This window comes from Pleurodeles waltl, chromosome 6 (assembly GCF_031143425.1).
Source record: "Pleurodeles waltl isolate 20211129_DDA chromosome 6, aPleWal1.hap1.20221129, whole genome shotgun sequence".
Taxonomy (NCBI): domain Eukaryota; kingdom Metazoa; phylum Chordata; class Amphibia; order Caudata; family Salamandridae; genus Pleurodeles; species Pleurodeles waltl.
The window spans coordinates 119,683,474-119,703,535 of record NC_090445.1 but is presented as its reverse complement, the minus strand read 5'-3'; the positions used below and the strand labels follow the sequence as shown (position 1 = coordinate 119,703,535).

General features: G+C 45.1%; 1 protein-coding gene across 2 annotated transcripts in view; it reads right to left on the bottom strand.

Moving 5' to 3' along the window:
- Nucleotides 1-20,062, bottom strand: part of NPEPPS (aminopeptidase puromycin sensitive) — a 695,867-nt gene that overhangs the window by 251,757 nt on the left and 424,048 nt on the right. The window lies entirely within an intron of this gene.

Here is a 20,062-nt window from a genome sequence, read left to right as displayed (position 1 = left end):
GTGTTTCCAAAAGATAATGCTGTTCGAACTTGTATTTATGGTTCATTATTTGAAAGCCTTCATTATTAGGGTGAGTGCTGTAAATAAATGTTTTAAGGTCACACTTCATTACTGACTTGGTTCCAGTACAAAAAAAAACGTGTATACACATGTTTGAAAAGTTTAGGCTATGAGGCTAAGTATAATGTTCCCAGAATGCTCTCTGATTAGATGCAAATCAAGTGTCATTTAGTAAAATGTTTTGATGCATGCTAGTATTTCCCAAAAATCTTTCTAATGGAAAATCAGTGTAACCATTTTCAACACGATTATGGGAAGCATGAAAATAAACAAACACTGACAAAGCCAACTGATCTGACATATTTTTATAAGTCTTTTAGTTTCATCAATGCATGTCTTGTTTTGACATGGCTTTTGTAACACTTTATTGTTGTGGGAGCTACCAGGCCCTCAACATTGTAACAAACACTGGCAAAAAAAAACCAAAACGTCTTTGGACTCTAAAAGCACACGTTGCCACCAGTGGCATAACAAAGGCCCCGCAGCCGCCCTCCAGGGGGCCCCTTCAGCACAGCACCTACCCTGAGTGAGTCTGGAGAGGGGGCTCCTCCATGTTCTTTGCAAAGGGGCACCCTCCAGTTTCCTTACGTCACTGATTGCCACTGTAGTTCCTGACACTGAACAAAACTACTTTGTGTGCCAATATGCTCCTTGTGGAAGAGCAGAATGCGATCACTCACAGTAAAGCCAGCCGAAAGAGAGAGAAATAGAAGTTTATTAAAAACAAAATGTCTCTGTTAACACCAGACCTAATTAGGGACCAAGACCCACATGTAGGTAGCTTTTTGCATGTCGCAGAAAGCACATTGCTATGAACAAACCCAGTTTTGCGATTCGGTAACCTGGTTACTGAATCGCAAAGCGGGTTTGCGACTCTCAATTAGGACGGGGTGTTCCCTTCCTAATTGCGACTCGCAGTGCAATGTAGGATTGTTTTGCGAACGCGGGCGCAAACCAATCGCAGTTTGCACCCATTTCAAATGGGTGCTAACACTTTCGCAAAAGGGAAGGTGTCCCCATGGGACCCCTTCCCCATTATAAATGTCACTGTAACCATTTTTTCAGAGCAGGCAGTGGTCTGCTTTACAAAAAAAAAACTGCTTTATTGAAAAGCAGTCACAGACATGGTGGTCTGCTGTCTCCAGCAGGCCACCATCCCTGTGAGGGCCGCCATTCGCAAGGGGGTCGCAAATTGCGACCCACCTCATGATTATTCATGAGGTGGGCATTTGCAAAGCTTTCGAGTCACAGATGGGGTCAGGGACACCATCCTACATTCGGATTTGCGACTCGCAATTTGCGGGTCGCAAATCTGAACCTACCTACATGTGGCCCCAAATTCTTAAAGAAAGTCACAAAAGTGCACCCATGGTATATGTCGTACCTCTATAAAATATTTGTGAACTGTATTTTAGCATGGGTAAATACCATGTGTAGATTTGCTCATGTGAAAATCTATTGAGCATTTGCAAGTTCATTTTCCCTCCAGCCACTTTCTTCCCAACCCTGGAAGAAGTTCTAATTCTGCCATTGTCAGGAGTAAATGTCCAACCTTTCTTATTATGGGAAAATATTAGAGAGAAGCTGGTGAAAATCTTTAAAACATGCAGGTTAGTAGGTTTGCAGACTCAAAGGCATTCCAGCCCTGGAACTATTGCTTACTGCTTCCTCCAGCCCCAGTATGCAGATCTGCAGAAAGGTGGCAAAATAAGGAAATTGCTACAGTAGGGATTGAAACTGCAAGTATTCAAGCCCTACTATGGTAGTAGCCCTGGCATAATCAGAGAGGCTATTATCAGAGCTCTTACATAATGAGACTGCTGCCATAATTTGGCGCCACACTACATGGCACCAAAGGGACAAGTAGATCGTTTTACAGGACAAGTAGATTTGAGAAGCAACCTGTCCCCTGGACAAGTAGATATTTTAATAAATTCCACACCCATGCACGTTGATGTCAGTTGCTTTCTTAAGATGTCCACACCCTCAAATGCAGAGCATATCAGCAAGTGGCATAGCCAGAATGTAGGTCTCTAAGCTGAAGCCTTTTAAGTTGGGGAAAAAAAGCCCAGGTCACAAATTAGGGACATGAGAGGGCCGGTAAGAAATTAACAGTAGATAGAGTAGTCACCAGAAAGAGCGTTATCAAAGTTAAGCAATTTGTTCTTCAGATGCCTACTTCTAACAGATTCCTCACCTTAGGAATAGATACCATAGCAGTACCTCTCCACATGGTGGGTCTGAACTTGCTCAGACCAAAAAACCCTACAGGATTGAGCAAGCAAAATGCCTTTGAGGAACCTGGCTGATGAGGCAGTAGAGCTTCCGGATCATATCTATTGCTGTCTACATAGCCAGAAGACATGTCCTGGACAGGTAATCCAGATGCCAGCGCAATTAGCAGCAGCCTTAGGTGTGGTTGAATGAGCTTTTAAGCCCTCTGCAGGCTACTTCATCGCCAGTGTGTAACAGATCCTTATAGTACAGCGAATAATCCATTAGGAGATGATCCATTTGGCACGGCCTTGCCTCTTTTTGCCCCGGAAAGCACCACAAATAGCTGACTGTCAACCCAGTATTCTTTGGTGTAATCAATATAAACGTATAGGGCCCTTGTATGGTCCTACCAATGATGCCTATCTTCCACCTTAAAGGGATGTGCTCGGGCAAAGAATGACATAAGGGTAATAGTCTGCCGAAATTGTAGTGGAGCAACCACTTTCGGTAGAAAGGAAGTTTGGGTCCTCATACCAAGATATCTGGAAAGAATAACATGTAAGGTGGGTTGAGAGAAAGTGCCTGAAGTTTGATCATAAGCTGAACCGAAGATGAGGCAATGAGAAAGACAGTTTTCAATGGCAGGTGTCTTAATGGACAACTGTGAAGCGGCTCGAAAGGGAGGCACATTGTAGGAAGCTGGCCTGCTGTGTGGTGGGTACCTATGGTACTTACACCTTATACCAGGTCCAGGTACCCCCTCTTAGTGAAGAGTAGGCAGTGTCTAGAAGCAAGGCTCTATAAGGGTAGCTGTGGATGAGCAGCCAAGGCTTATCTAGGAGACATGAAAAGCTCATGCAATACTTCTGTAGTCACACAACACTTACACACATGAAAGAAAACACTAAGTTGTACAAAAATAAAGATACTTTATTTTTGGAACAAATCACCACAAAATACTAGACAGGTAACCCACCCTTAGGAGGTAATACTCTAAATATATAAACTAGCAATCAGAAATAGGCATAGAAAAGGTTAGAAAACAGTGCAAATAGTAATAACCAATAGTGACCCTAGTGGGAGCACAAACCATATTCTAAAAAAATGGAATACGAATAAGGTACCCCCACCTAGGTAAGTAAAATGTGTAGAGGGGCGCTGGGAGTACTAGAAAACCACAGAGTTAAGTAACACAGTACGCCCCAGCGACCAGGAATGCAGGAATAAGACACTGGATTTTCCCCAAACCACCCAAAAGGAGGAAAAGAATAAAAAGAAGACACCCAGAGAAGACTACAAGAAAACCGGCGGTGGATTCCTGAAGAAAGAAGTCCTGTGGAGAGAGGGGACCAAGCCCAAGAGTCACAGTGGAGTCCAGGAGGAGTAGGAGGTACTACCCACTCAGCTGTGGATGCAGGAGTTGTTCGATAGTGATGAAGCACAGGTCAGCACTGCAGCCCTGGAGCCGACGAAGAATTCCTGATGGATGCAGAAAATGTCCCACGCCGGAAGGAAGATTGAAGATGGGTGTCTGTGCAGTATTTCCACCAAAAATCCTTGGCAAAGGCAAACTCACAGTTAGTGGAAAAGAGGTGCCTCTGGGGACCAGCAAGGCCCAGGACTCAACCCAGGAGGAAGAGTCGCAGGGGACCCTCAGCGTTGCAGAGTCCACAGGAGCAGAGGCCGCACCCACAGGACGGGGACACAAGTTGCAGAAGAAGCCCATGCAGCACTACAAAAGAGGATCCCACGCCGCTGGAGAACCACCCAGGAGGCTGTGCTTTGCAGGATGAAGTGTTGGAGCTACATATCGCCTGAAGATCCTTTGGAGGAGATGCAAACAAGCCTTGGCTTACCTCTACCAAAGTTGGACAGCTGGCAGAGAGGACCAAGTGGACTACTCGAGACCACCACCCCTGATGCAGGATCCACGCACCTCAGCAGGAGAGGGGATCCACGAAGCCGTGCATCGTTTGTCGTAGGTCCCTGCGGTTGCAGGTGAGTGACTCCTTCACTCCAAGGGAGATTCCTTCTTCTTCTTGTACAGACTTAAGAGTTGCAGTCTTCTGAGGATACATGGCAAGGAAATTGTTGCCAAGCCGGCAGGAGCCCTAGAAACAATGTTGCTGAAGAGTCCTTTCTTCTTGAAAGCAGCGTGTCAGGTCCTGGAGGTTCCAGTCGCAGTTCTGGAGGCCAGAAGTTGAGGTGAAGGTTGCAAAGGAGTCCTGCTGGAATCTTGCAAGCCGAATCTGAGGACCCACCTAAGAGAGAGACCCTAAATAGCCCTGAAAGGGAGATTGGTCACCTAACCAAGTAAGCACCTATCAGGAGGGGGCTCTGACGTCACCTGCCTGGCCACTCAGATGCTCCCAGAGTTCCCTGCCAAACTTAGAAACAAGATGGCAGAATTCAGGGACCCTGTGGAGGAGCTCTGGGCACCACCCCTTGTGTGGTAATGGACAAGGGAGTGGTCACTCCCCTTTCCATTATCCAGTTTCGCGACAGAGGAGGAACTGGGGGTCCCTGAACCAGTGTGGACTAGTTTATGCACAGAGGGCACCAAATGTGCCCTTCAAAGCAAACCAGTGGTTTGTGGAGGCTACCCCTCCCAAGCCAGTCACACCTGTTTCCAAAGGGAGAGGGTGTTACCTCCCTCTCCCAAAGGAAATCCTTTGTTCTGCCTTCCTGGGCTTGATCAGATCAAGCAGCAGGAGGGCAGAAACCTGTCTGAGGAGTGGGAACAGCTGGGCTGCCCGGAAAACCCTGTAAGACTGGCGGTAGCAATGCTGGAGGTCCTCTAAGGAGCCCCCAGAGTGCATGGAATCATACTTGCAACAGTATTGGAGTATGATTCCGACATGTTTGATACCAAACATGCCCAAGTTCGGAGTTACCATTATGTAACTGGACATAGGTAGTGACCTATGTCCAGTACACGTGTAAAATGGCATTCCCGCACTCACAAAGTCCAGGAGAAGGAATCTGGAGTTTGTTGGGGCACCTCTGCTAGTGCAGGGGTGCCCTCACACACAGGTACCTGCAACCGTGCCCTCTAGGTTGAGAGGGCCTACCATAGGGGTAACAGAGTGGCCTGGTGTAGTGACCTGTATTGAAAATGGGTGCATGCACCAGTTTCACGCAGGCTGCAATGGCAGGCCTGCAGAACCCTTTGCATGGGCGCCCTATGGATGGCAGAATAATTGCTGCAGTCCATAGGGATCCCATGGAACCCCAATGGCCTGGGTACCTGGGTACCATATACTAGGGACTTACTTGGGGGGAACCAGTATGCCAATTGTGGGAAGAAAAGGTTAGTAGCAACCAAATGTAGAGGAGAGAGCCTACTCATTGGGATCCTGGTTAGCAGGATCCCAGTGAACAGTCGAACACACTGACAAACAGGCAAAAAGTGGTGGGTAACCAAGCTAGAAAGAGGCTACTTTCCTACACACATCAAAAAAGTGAGATTTAAATGTAATTTCCATTGTGGCATAATAAAGGGTTTGGCAGAAATAAATATTGCAAACCTTTAAAAAAAATCTCATTGCAACAGGTGATTTAAACAAAGAAAGGCTGATCCGGCAACTTCAAAAATACCAAAAAAGAGAGTCCACAAATAGTGCCCAAAAACAAGTTCTTGGTGGGGCAGGGACAAAAACGTTTCATACAACGTGGCTTGTAGGTGATTAAGTTGTCGGTGCCACACCAAGTCACAAGCTATTGTCCCAAAGACTGATGTACATTGATTTTGTGGAGGGATGCCTCGCTGCCAAAATAACATCAATGACCGCAGGAGGAAGATCGATTGAAAGTGGTCAACTGCCATCACTATCTCCATGCATGGACATGTAAATTGTGCGGGCTCGGGTGCAGGACAAGCCCTGCTCTGCGACAGAAGAGCCTTCCAAACTGGCAGCCTGATCTTGTTCTGGGTTCATTTTACACTCCGCTTGGGCACAGATATTTTAGCTTAGCAAAGGCCTGCACCCTTTTATCTACATATGTGCTCTGATTTAATTTATTCCATTTTATTCATTTTTATTTAGCCTGCTTTCAACTGAGATGTTTTATTTTCTAATTAGCTGTAACTTTGTGATTCTGCAAAAGCATTATTATTCTGTGCATGACATTTAACCATGTACCCTTGTCCATGGTTGACGTGTCTGAGTACATGATAATCTAGCTAGCAATTGACACCACAAGAGTTTGTAATCAGTCCGATACTTAGGTAGTTGCCCACATCAGGCCTTTTCAGGGAACGAAAATATGTTTTCTTATGAAAACAGTGTGTGACAAGGGACAAGAGGGAGGTCATTCCAGCCAGGATTCCATCCACGTTGCATGCCATTTCATTGCTGATTTCGGCCCTGTCTGTGCAGCCAACCCAGAAGATGGCGGGCTGACCCCTTTCCTTCAGGTAAATGGGGGTGGGTGCTCCTCATGGACTAAATACAGACAGTTTGGGCTTTGACTGGTATGCTCCCGCTTAGGAATTATGGGCTAAGTAGAATTCATCTATGTATGTCATTCCAATATGCTGGGACTGTTTATTTTCTTCTCACTGGTCACCACCATTCTAATACGGTTATGCCTCATGGCCCTAATAATTGCAGTACATATATTTTATCGTAGATTGCAGTCCTTTCAATAAATGTATTGAAAACCATCCTGCATCTCTTTCTATGCCTGTGTGTGTGTTTGAGAACTTTTTGCTAATGAGTGAAAGGGGTGGGACTTTTCAACCACGACTTTCCCTAAGAAATCACTGAGTGTCATGATCAGGCTGCCACAAACCACCTTTTCTTTCAAGATTTGTTGAGGTGCTGCTAGCTAGCCAAAAGGGTTGGCCGACAGCTGCCAAGTTGGTGTGGGAATGACTCAGTTACACACAAACGGAGGTGTTGCTGCCCCAAATCCAGTAGTCTTGTTCTACCAATGGAAGTCCTACAACAATCTGAGGACAGAAGCTCAAGCGCAGGAGTTCCAGGTACCACACTCTCCTGGTTCAGTCAGACGTCATTAGAATGACTCGGGTTCATTTGTTCCTCATCTTCAGAACTCTGCATACTGAAGCCTCAGTCCCAGTACAGACAGAAGGCATCTCCGTGAGAGCATTGCCTTGGAAACTCCAACACTCCAAAATCCAGACATTGCTTGCTCTAGTGTTGGCTAAAAGATACAGCCAGACTTTCCCATTGATGGAAGACACCCTCTGCCATCTCCGGGTGCAACTCCCATTCATGATCTACTAAGCACTCATGGGTGACTTAGTCTACTCTAGTGTTTAGAGATCTTAGATTGTGGTTTACCACCAAGAAAATTCTCTGGCGCTCAAGCTACTTTTGGTGGCACACAGCCCCCTGGCATAGCGTTCAAAATCCCACAACACCCTGCTTGTTGCAGTACCTTATTGTGGTGGTGGTATTAGTGAGTATCTGCTCAAGCATTCCTCTGATGGTGGGCTGCCAAGGGCTTTCAAGTCAAGTGACTTGCCCTCAACTGATGTGGAGTAGTGTGTCCATCGGAGACCACAGGTCTCTGATCTCCATCGCTCCAAGGATGACCACTTCAACTCAGTAGTGATGTATCACCTCTGGGTCAGGTATGGAGAGGGGTTTGCCACTGACACAATCAGTCTGGCAGCCGCCACTGCATGTCTTTAGTGGTCTCCTTCGAAATCTGGGTTCCATCTGACAGAACCCCTTGATGACATGCCCGCAGAGATTAAGTTCTGAATGCAGAGCTCACATATGCCATCAGGCATGCTTGGTCAGCAGGATGCCAACAATCCCAACAGCCTAAGAGGCATCCGCACCGAGATCCAGGACAGAGGCTAAAATATCGTAATCATATACCAAACGTCTTGATCCCTCCACTCTGGAGGAAAGAGACAGAACTGTACTGTAACCAGAATAGCTCAGATGAGCAGGAACATGTGTAAAGGAATTAGGTGGGACTTCAGCAAGTTGACAGTAAACCCCAGCATTGTTAAGAGGTTTGCTGTCATCTGGAGGTGGCTGTTAACCACCTAGGGTAAGTCGGCCTTCAGCAATCAGTAGGGGGAAGACTGGTACACCTGACATCCGAAGGTGTGTTGAGACCACAACAGTCACTTTTAAAAAGGGGGTGAGGATACCGGTGATACCCAAAGGGAGCACTGCCAACTAAAAACTACCCAAACTCACTGTGAACTGCAAGTAGCATCTGCAGTTTGGGGATACAGAAATAAGTGTCCTTCATGTCCAATGACACTATCCAGCCTGCACCTTTCTGCTGCAAGACGGACAGATGGCACAGCAGGATAGAAATGGGAGGGTGAAGCCCCAAGGTACAATTTGCAAAACCCACATGTCTGAAGTGACAGCCTCCCATCCTCGGAGGAAATATTGGATCCTAGATCAGACAGGATGGCTCTTTTGGCAAAGACAAAAAAACAGATTTGCGGTTGTGGATCCTGTAGGGGCGGAGAACTGAGCTGTATGTTGTTCCTGCTTTGGGAGCTGCAAACATGAAAGAGGAAAACTGAAAACTCTGACTTTAGTTGAAGGCAGAAATACCCAAGGTATATGTTGGGACTCCACTGTCCTTGAACAGTTCCAGGCCTGAACCTGCTTTGTTGCAAAAGAGGTGAGAGCCATCAAACGTCCTGTCCATCAGGTATGCTTGGACATCCCCAGAGATACTCAGACCTTATCCAGGTGAAATGTTGAAATGCCAAACTGGTGCCAACTGCTCAAATTAAGCAGTCTGTGGAGTCCTAGCTACAATGTATGATACATTTTGCAGTGTCACAACTATTCTGAATAGCATAATTAAGGGACACCCAAAGGCTGCCCGGAATAGCTGGTAAAATTTGTTTCACTCAGTCCCAAAGTTCATGGGAGTAGCTGCCTAAAACGCTGGTGTTCACTGACCTCACAGCAAGCCTTGTGAAGAAGAAAATCTACTTGCCAAATGTGTCTTTTTTGACTCACGATTGGGCTGAGTGGTAGTTAAAGTGTTGGGAATTACTTTACTGGTTGATTCCTGTACTACCAAACTCTCTGGTACGGGATGTTATGTAGGAAAGTCTGGGTTGGCTAGTGCAGGACGATGGGGACGAGTGACCTGCCAGGTGGGCATGAAAATGGTTTTGCTTCAGTACCTAAAGTGGTATCCATGAGTGCTTCTATAAATGGAAGCAGATGCTCGTTGGGGCCTAACCTGGATGAAGAACCTCACTTAAGATATTAGCTTTCACCTCCCTAGTGGAAAGCGGTGGGTCTTAAGCCTCTGCAGCTCTTCACAAAGCTATTGGAAGGAGACATTTTCCTTTATAGCAGGACTAGGGGGGCACAAGGCCAGTACCTGGAGAAATATCCAGATTACTGGCATCTTGGAATTCCTCTTGCCAGTTTTCCTCATCATATTGTGGGATAATAATAATCCCCTTAATCACAATTATCAGTCCAAGTCTGTTGTGATAAGATTGTGTACAGTGTGGGAGCTACCACATGATAAGGGCAAGGTATCGAATTCACAGAGATTGCTTGTTGGGTGCATGCCGATCGGAACTGGCCACGCCCTCAGTAGAGGTTGTGGTGGATTCTCAGAGTTGGTTAGCACAATGGTTTGCAACTCCTCTTCTGGCACTGGCGTGGAATCAAAGGGAACCAGTGCAGGAAGTGGCAACTGTACCAAAGTCAGCACCGTAGTCAGTGCTGAACCTGATGCAGGTTTAAAGGGCACAGAGGTCGCCAAGTGCGGACCAGCTAGTGAAAGTCCGACTGGAGGCCACTGCTGATTGTTGGAGGCTGAAGGCGCACCAGAGGGAACCAGTAAAGTGTACAAACTGTGCAGCATGGCCTTTCTGAAGGCCTCTAATTCCTGTAATGTCGCTGATGGACCTGAGAATTCAGGGTGTACTGGGAAGAGACTCTGAACCAGCTCAAATAAAGATTAGGAGCAAGACCAGGAGGCACGCTGACGTCCATGCACCCTCTCTGGAGTCCGAGAGAGAATCATTTGTGGTGTGGAGTTTTCTTAATCCTGCAATGTAAATGTTTGAGTGACAGTTCTGAATGGCCTTCCAACAAAGGCCCTTAAGTTGTGCTCTGACCCCCGGGACCAGACACCTTGTGAGGGTCAGTCATAGACATCTGTTTGCAATAGTTCCTACACGATTTGAACACTGTTTTAGGGGGAGACAGTATCCCTTGCACACTGGTAAATTTATGACAAGATATAAGTTGTAAAGACCAAGGAGAATTTCTGAATCTGCATCTGAAGGCGTGGAAACAAAGGAACAAGCGTCAACATGACGCACAATGCCATCTACTGGTTTCTGTATCCAGTCAGACGCCTGGGGAATTTTCACAAGATGAGTAATCTACAGTAAGAAGTACTGGACAGAAGAACAAGGTACTTACGCTCTGTAACGCCTTATGTGGCAGAGACTATCCAACTGTAGATACCTTACCTTAGAATTATCCTCAGGTGTCAGACTGGATCTGGAAAGATTAATTGCTTACCTGTAATCCTAGTTCTGTTCCAGGGGAATCCTTATAAAAGTCATAAGCACTGAACAGTCTGGTCCACGCGCAGGGACCCCGGGATGATAGATAGATATTTTGAAGAAGTGCTCTGGGTTCCCTGCGCGTGGCCCAGACTATTCAATTTGTGTTGGGGGTATATCGGAGAGTAACCTCTCACTGATGATTTTGGTGGTGTGGACCAAGTTGGTGTTCGTCTGTACCTGGTGCGAGATCTAGAACTTCTGGTGACGCCCAAGACGCCTGGTTCTTGTTCTAGATCTTGATCTAGATCTAGTGTGGCGCAGTCATTGACTTCTAGATCATTGAGATCTTGGTCTCCTATGTGAAGGTACCTTTGTGGTGGAGGTAGAGAGGCCATACTGGGAGACAAACGAAATGAAAGTGTCCTCTTTGGATCACGAGTAGGAGGGCTGGATGGCGAATCTGCCTTCAAATATTCTGAACCTGATGTCACAGGCACTGATCTTTTCTTCAAGTTCTCCATTTACCATGGAGAGTGGTATATAGGAGACTGAGATATGGACCTTGAAGTCGTTTGAGGCCGTGATGTTAACTCCGACATCAGTAAATTTTTCTCTGGCGATGTCGACTTAGTCTTTGACACAGTGTGCTGCTTGTCTCTCGACGGCGACAGTGTCTTCGATGTTGATGCTGGAAGCCATTGGCGTTGTATGCTTTGATGCCTTGTGTTTTATTGTGTTTTTGATGAGGTCGAGCAGCTGACGCTCTCCTTGATGGTGTGTGGTGCCACGACGTCAATGAATGCCGTGACGGAGATGTATGGTGCCTCGACGGATGATGTTACACTAGTGATATGGCCCTCGACGGCAAACGTCAGGTGTGTTCCAACATCGAAGGATGGTCTGTACCTGCTTTTGACGGCGTCTTCGACTGCGAGCAAACAGGTATTTTCTTCAATGTCCTACCTCTCAACGTCAACTGGGACCTTGATCCATGGCGTTTCTCTCTAGATCTGCCTTTCTTGTGCGGTTTGGGACGTGAGAAGGGCTCTTTGGAGGAAGTACAACGTTCCAAGACTTCTTTTGCATGATCCCCTCTCCATAAGTCCATGAAGCCTTACCTTCTCTGTCCCTCATTGTGCGCTTTGCTAACTTCTGGCAATGAGAACAGGAGTCAGGATGGTGGGAACCTGGGAGGCAAACAATACAGACTGCATGGGGATCAGTCTGAGCTGCCTTCTTCCCAAAGGTAGGACACTTCACAAACAATGAAGGCATTTTTGACAGGATGAAAAAAATGTCAGAAAACAAGCTGTCAGCATAGCAGACAATGGCAACTATCAAATGAAAACGCTTTTCAGCAAAATCAGTGAACTTTTCCTGACTTTTTAGTAAAAAAAGAAGAGCTCAGTGCTCTAGGATCCTTGTAGAAGCAGCCAGAAAACTGATCTGACCTACTACTTGTGGGGCATGATGGAATACAGGGGTCCTTTGAGATTGTGAAAGGCATAGTAGTGCCAGTGTTTTTCAATTCTTACTCTTTCAATGTGGCCTAATGGTTAACAATGCCTCATATTTCCTTTCCTTTTTTTACTTTTAAATAAAGGTTCTGGAAAAGGCTTCCTATACTCAGCCGTTTTTTCTTCCTGTACTCAGCTGTACATTGTGTTGGTACTATGGTTTTAAAAGAAAAGTAAATATAATATGCTCATTTGTTTTATCCTTTTTCTGTAGGCTGCACAGATATATATATGGTAAGTACTATACACATTTTATATATATTCATATTCACTTATAAACACAAAGGTTACAGGGACATTATATTTGGGCTCACATTTTAAACGTACCATAGAAATTCACCAGTTATATTTACCTCAAGTAACTATAACTCGTGCCCTAAGGTAACTATAACTTGCACCGCTGCCACGCACAGTTAAATATATATTTTTTTTTACAGCAAATATTACATTGATATTATCAATGATATTTTCAAAGATGTCATGAGTGCCATAATTTGTGGGGTAATTAGCAGTGAATGGTGAGGGAGTTAACCAAGTATAACTGGTGAATTTCAATTGTTTTGTATGTTTAAAATGTAGGCGCCCCGGGTAGGTGGTGGTTACTTGGGGTGGGGGGGGGGGTGAGGGGGGAGAGATTATGCCTCCATATAATCACAGCCCTGGGGAGGTGCGATTTCCCAGGGCATTAGGGGGGCACGCGGCCACGCCGCATATGAATCAAACACTCCAGGGAGTTGGTGGCCCCCCGGGGCAGCGGGAGGGGTCCATGAGGCCCCATACCCACATTTTTAACTTGGAAACAAGGGGTCAGGGTGTTGAACCCTGGCCCCTTTTCTTTATTTTTTACGCAACTTCAGCCAAGTCCCAAGATGGCTGACAACACTTCAACGGCTTCTGTAGTTGACGTGTTATCAGCAAATCAGATTTCAGCACGAGATCGGGATGGATCATGAATCTTTTGCCTCCCTATTTATACAAATTTATTTTCCACCTAATTTCTTAAAAACTGCTGAACACTGTTAGACCAAAACACACTTTCTGGACCAGGATCTACCTTTCTGCCAAATTTGCTGTAATGAACGGGGATTATGTGCTTTGGGACCCCCTCCTTGACGGATCACCCTGAAACTTCCCAGACAGCAGCTGACGTGACTGGCAATTTTTTTGGGAAAGTTCCATGAAGATTCGTCAAGCAACACCAAAGATATAGGCAAGTAAAAAATTTTTTAAAAAAAACTTTTTTATATAGAAACTAGGTCCTAACTATAACTACCAAGTGGGGACCACCATCAGGTAAAAAAAAATAATATATATATATATATATATATATATATATATATATATATATATATATATATATATATATGGAAAATGTCACTTACCCAGTGTACATTTGTTCGATGGCATGTGTAACTGCAGACACACATGCTGTGCATAGACTACAAAGAAGTAATCTCCCCAAAAGCGGTGGTTAGCCTGTAGGAGTTGAAGTTGTCTGAAATAATTTTCTTAGTACAGCCTGCCCTACTGTGGCTTGTTGTGCTGCTAACACATCTACACAGTAAAGCTTAATAAATGTATGAGGCGTAGACCAAGTGGCTGCTTTACAAATTTCTGTCATTGGTATATTACCAAGAAAAGCCATTGTGGCGCCTTTCTTTCTAGTGGAGTGTGCCCTTGGAGTAATGGGTAATTCTCTTTTAGCTTTTAGTTAACAGGTTTGTATGCATTTGACAATCCATCTGGCAATGCCCTGTTTGGATATGGGGTTACCTGCATGTGGTTTTTGGAAAGCTACGAACAATTGTTTTGTTTTTCGAAATTGTTTTGTTCTGTCAATGTAATACATTAGCGCTCTTTTTATGTCTAATGTATGGAATGCCCTTTCTGCTACTGAGTCTGGCTGTGGGAACAAGACTGGGAGTTCTACCGTTTGATTTAGATGAAACGGTGATATGACTTTTGGTAAGAATTGTGGATTTGTACGGAGAACCACCTTATGTTTATGTATTTGTATAAAGGGTTCTTGAATAGTAAACGCCTGTATTTAGGTAACTCTTCTGAGTGAAGTGATGGCTATTAGAAAGGCTACTTTCCAAGTTAAAAATTAGATTTGGCAAGAATGCATGGGTTCAAATGGTGGGGCCATGAGTCGTGTTAACACAATATTAAGATTCCACGAAGGCACTGATGGTGTCCTTGGGGGTATGATTCTTTTTAGTCCTTCCATAAAGGCTTTAATAACTGGGATTCTAAAAAGCAATTTTGTATGTCTAATCTGCAGATAAGGTGAGATTGCAGTGAGATATATCTTAATGGAAGAGAAGGCTAGATTGGACTTTAAGTGTAGTAAGTAACTTACAATGTTTTGTGTGGAGGCGTCTAGTGGCGTAATCTGATTAGCCTGTCAGTAACAAACACATCTTTTCCATTTGTTAGCAAAACAATGTCAGGTTGTGGGTTTTCTTGCTTGTTTAATGACCTCCATACATTCTTTAGAAAGGTTTAGATATCCAAATTCTAAGACTTCAGGAGCCAGATTGCTAGGTTGAGCGATGCTGGATTCGGGTGTCTGATCTGTTTGTGTTGTGTTAACAGATCTGGTCTGTTTGGGAGTTTGATGTGGGGTACCACAAATAGGTCCAATATTGTGGTGTACCACAGTTGGCGAGCCCACGTTGGTGCTATAAGTATTAGTTTGAGTTTGTTTTGACTCAATTTGTTGACCAGATAAGGAATGAGCGGGAGAGGGGGAAAAGCGTAAGCAAATATCCCTGACCAGCTGATCCATAGAGCATTGCCCATGGACTGAGGGTGTGGGTACCTGGATGCAAAGCTTGGCATTTTGCGTTTTCTTTTGTTGCAAATAGATCTGTTTGGTGTCCCCCAGCGGTAGAAGTGATCTTGTAGAATCTGGGGATGTATTTCCCATTCGTGAGTTTGCTGTTGATTTCGACTGAAATTGTTGGCCAACTGATTTTGAATGCCTGGTATGTATTGTGCTATCAGGTGAATGTTGTTGTGAATTGCCCAATGCCAAATTTGTTGTGCTAAGAGACACAGCTGTGACAAGTGTCCCCCCCCCGTTTGTTTAGATAATACATTGTTGTCATATTGTCTGTCTTGACAAGAATGTGTTTGTGGGCTAGAAGTGGCTGAAATGCTTTTAATGCTAGAAATACCGCTAGCAGTTCTAAGTGATTTATGTGAAGTAGTTTTTGTTGATTGTCCCATTGACCTTGTATGCTGTGATTGTTGAGGTGTGCTCCCCAACCAATCATGGAAGCGTCTGTTGTGATAATGACGTGAGGCACTGGGTCCTGAAAAGGCCGCCCTTTGTTTAAATTTACAGGGTTCCACCATTGAAGCGAAGAGTGTCTCTGGAGGTCTATCAACACTATATCTTGGAGTTGACCCTGTGCCTGCGTCCATTGTTTTGCTAGGCACTGCTGTAAGGGCCGCATGTGTAGTCTTGCGTTTGGGACAATAGCTATGCATGAGGACATCATGCCTAGTAGCTTCATCACAAACCTTACTGTGTATTGTTGGTTTGGTTGCATGCTTGATCTTACATTTTGGAACCACTGAACTCTTTGAGGACTTGGAGTGGCCATTGCCGTTTGTGTGTTGAGTGTTGCTCCCAAGTATTTGGGATGGTTTTAGATGTGAATTTTGTTAATTTATAGAAAACCCTAGTTTGTGTAGAGTATCTATAACTTATTGCGTTTGAAATTGACATTGTTGCTTAGTGTTTGCTTTTATTAGACAATCGTCCAAATATGGGAATACGTGCATGTGCTGTCTCCTTATATGAGCTGCTACTACGGCTAAGCATTTTGTAAATTTCTCTGGGAGCTGTTATTCCAAACGGTAGCACTTTGAATTGATAATGTTTGCCTTGTATTACAAACCTGAGGTATTTCCTGTGAGATGGATGGGTGGGTATGTGAAAATCCGCATCCTTGAGATCCAGTGTTGTCATGTATTCCCCTTTTTTTTTTTTAGTAAGGGAACTACGTCCTGAAGTGTTACCATGTGGAAATGATCTGATTTGATGAAGAGATTCAGTGTTCTGAGATCTAAGATAGGCCTTAATGTTTTGTCGAGTAAACGCCTGTTCCCCATTTGGTTATATGGTACTAGCTCTATGGCTTGTTTTTGTAGCAGTGCTTGGACCTCTATTTGTAATAGGTCTAAGTGTTGTGGAGACAATCTGTGCGGTTTTGATGGAACATCTGGAGGTAATGTTGTGAATTCTATGCAATAACCATGTTGGATAATTGATAGGACCCACGTGTCTGTGGTAATCTGTGTCCAATTGGGGTAGTATTTGGTTAGTCTCCCCCCCCACTGGTGACAAGTGTTGGAGTAGTGTGACATTGAAGTCACTGTTTGCTAGGGCTTGGTTTGGCGGGCTGGAATTTCCCTCTTCCTCTAGGAAATTGGCCTCTGTAGGAACCACGAAGCCCCCCCCCCCCTTTGGTATTGCGACTGGTAGGTGGGTTTTGTTTGGGAGGTGGATGGTTCAGATGTCTGTTGTCTAAACTCCCCCTAAACTGTGGTTTCCTAAATGTGCCTCTGTACTGTGAGAAGTAGAGCACGCCCATGGCTTTGGCCGTATCAGTGTCTTTTTTCATCTTATCGATCGCGGTATCCACTTCCGGCCCAAACAACTGATGTTGATTAAACGGCATAATTAGTACCGGCTGTTGTATTTCTGGTTTAAATCCAGAACTTCGCAGCCATGCATGCCTTCGAATTGTTACATCTGTGTTGACAGTCCGTGCTGCTGTATCTGCAGAGTCTAGGGCAGACCGTATTTGATTGTTCGATATGGCCTGTCCCTCTTCAACTACATGTTGGGCAAATTTTGGGTGTTCCTTGGGCAAATGCTGGATGATGTCTTGCATTTCGTTCCAGTGTACCCTGTCGTAGCGTGCAAGTAGGGCGTGCAAGTTTGCAATTCGCCATTGATTGGCTGCCTGTGATGCCACTCCTTTCCCCGCTGCGTCGAACTTTCGACTCTTTATCAGGGGGTGGGGCATCCCCCACAACCACTGAGTCCGGAGGGAGCTGTTGAGTTATAAACACTGGGTCTGACGGGGGCGGTTTATATTTCTTTTCGACCCTTGGCATGATGGCCCACCCTTTTACAGGCTCTTGGAAGACCTGTTGAGCATGTTTGAGCATGCCCGAAAGCATTGACAGGCTTTGGTAGGCTGCGTGAGTGGATGCAAGAGTGTTAAACAGGAAGTCATCCTCCACCGGTTCGAGTGCATTGTTATGTTGTGGAACGTAGCTACCCTGGCTAATACTTGCATATATGCTGTACTGTCCTCTGGTGGTGAAGGCTTGGTCGGATAACACTCTGGGCTGTTGTCCGATATAGGTGGGTCGTATAGATACCAGAGATCGGCATCATCTTGAGTCACCCCAGTATGTGTGGGTGACTGCGCCATCGGTGTACCCACTGGTGACAAGTGTGGTGATTGTAGTGGGGATGGTTGTGGTGAGAAACGTGGTGGTGGTGACTTGTCTCCAACCACTTTGGCTTTGGGCTGCATCTCAGTCTCTTGAAAAGCAAGTTTTCTTTTTGATTTGAGTGGAGGGATAGTTTGCATCTTCCCTGTAACCGTCTGGATTTCTAACCTTTGTTGTGTCTGGTCCTGTTCTTCTAAATCCAGGTCTTGCTCAAATCTGTGCTTTTCTTTGAGCTGCATAGAAAGTCCTTGCTCCTCAGTGTAGGAAGAGCGTTTTTTTCAGTCCCAAAGAGCTTTTTCGAGGCTTGCCAGACTCGATGCAGACTTTTTTCGGTGCCGAATTCTCGACTGGATCATCAAGCCTAAAAGGGGAGTATCCTATAACCCCCACCTGCTTAGGCTACTAACCAAAGCAAACTCACAACAATTAGCAGGCAAGGGATAAATTCAATAATTATTTCAAACAACCAATATTAACTCTTGGTTTCAAGGGGTAAATTATTTGCCCTTATTTATTCCATTTATTCACAAAATACAGCATCAGACTCATTGGAGAGCAACCTGTCTCTTATTCTATCATCATGGCGAAGATATATACAAATCTAAATACATTTATATTTACAACAAACATATCTTACAAACAGTACACAAATGAACATGTGCCCATCTACAAAGTTTAACAGATAGTCACTATAACACAATTCCACTAGCAAGATGTCGACGCGTTTCGGCCTTAACACTCAGGGCCTCGTCAGGACTGTCAGGGGGCACTGGCATCGCTTTCTTTCCGTTATGATGTATATCCAACATTAAGGATTAATATCCTCTTCCTTTATTAATTCTATTTATCCAAGCTACTTGGTCTAAGTATAACCATGCATATCCTGGGGCGTTTACTTTTATATTGCTCCTCCACTCTGTATGCGTTCGCGGGCCTCGCCATCTTGCTAGTGGAATCAAGGGCGTGGAGTGATAATGAATTGATAAACATAAGTGGTTTAGCACTACATAATACCTTTCCAAAAAACATTTAGGTATTGTACAGCTGGGTGCAAGACCCTTGGTTACCATATGATATTAGATCACATTGTGAATTGTGTTATAGTGACTATAACAGCTTGGAGGTCGAGATGCTGTTTCGGCTTGGACGTCGAGATGCTGTTTCGGCTTGGACGTCGAGATGCTGTTTCGGCTTGGACGTCGAGATGTTGTAGTTGTCTTGAGCGTCGATTCCTTAAGGTCTTCTTGGATCGAAACGCTCGCCAAGCTTCACAAGTATCCTCTCTGTGTTCGGGCGACAAACACAGGTTACAGACTCGGTGCTGGTCTGTATAAGGATACTTGGCGTGACACTTAGGACAGAAACGGAAGGGGGTCCGGTCCATTAGTCTTGGACGACGGGTGTGGTCGGGCCAACCAGGCCTTGATGAAGAGCAGAAGCCCCGAAGGGCCTCCGAAGCGGTCTTGATGTCTGTGTCAATACGCTAAAACTAAACCGGTACCGAACGAGAACAATACAGATGAATTTTCGATTCTTTTGTAACTTTCCAGATTCGAAATACGGAGCGAAGATGAACACGTCCGAACCCGATGGCGGAAAGAAAACAATCTAAGATGGAGTCGACGCCCATGCGCAATGGAGCCGAAAGGGAGGAGTCACTCGGTCCTGTGACTCGAAAAGACTTCTTCAAAGAAAAACAACTTGTAACACTCCGAGCCCAACACTAGATGGCAGGAACAGTGCACGGCATGTGTTTCTGCAGCTACACATGCCATCGAACATTTATATACACATATATATTATTTAAGAAGTGCTCTGGGGTTCCTGTGTGAGGGCAGGACAAATGAGTACTATTGATAAGGATCTCCTGGAAGAATTTTTTTTCCATTAGCAGTACCCTTGCACACCAGTAGTTGGCGTAATTCGGCTTTTTGTGGCGTCGCCCACGGCAGAAGTGACATGCTCCGTGCCTATGTAGGCGCCACCACAGCGTGCTTGCATCAGTTTCTTTTTGCGATTTTCCATGCCAGAAGCGCAGAGCCACAAAGAACACTGAGCACTCGTCTTTGGAACTATAGCCCCCTAAAAAGGAATGGCCCTCTATCTATAAGTTTGTTTGTGGGAAGGATGGGTTGGTCGGTAAGCAATCTGCAGCTAGACAGTCTCTCTACCAGGTAAGGTGTCACAGAAGGTAAGTAACTTGTTCATCTGGAAGAGATTTCTAGCCGCAGATTCCTTACCTTTGAATAGATACCCAAGCAATATCTCCCCTCAGGAGAGTCAGTGAACA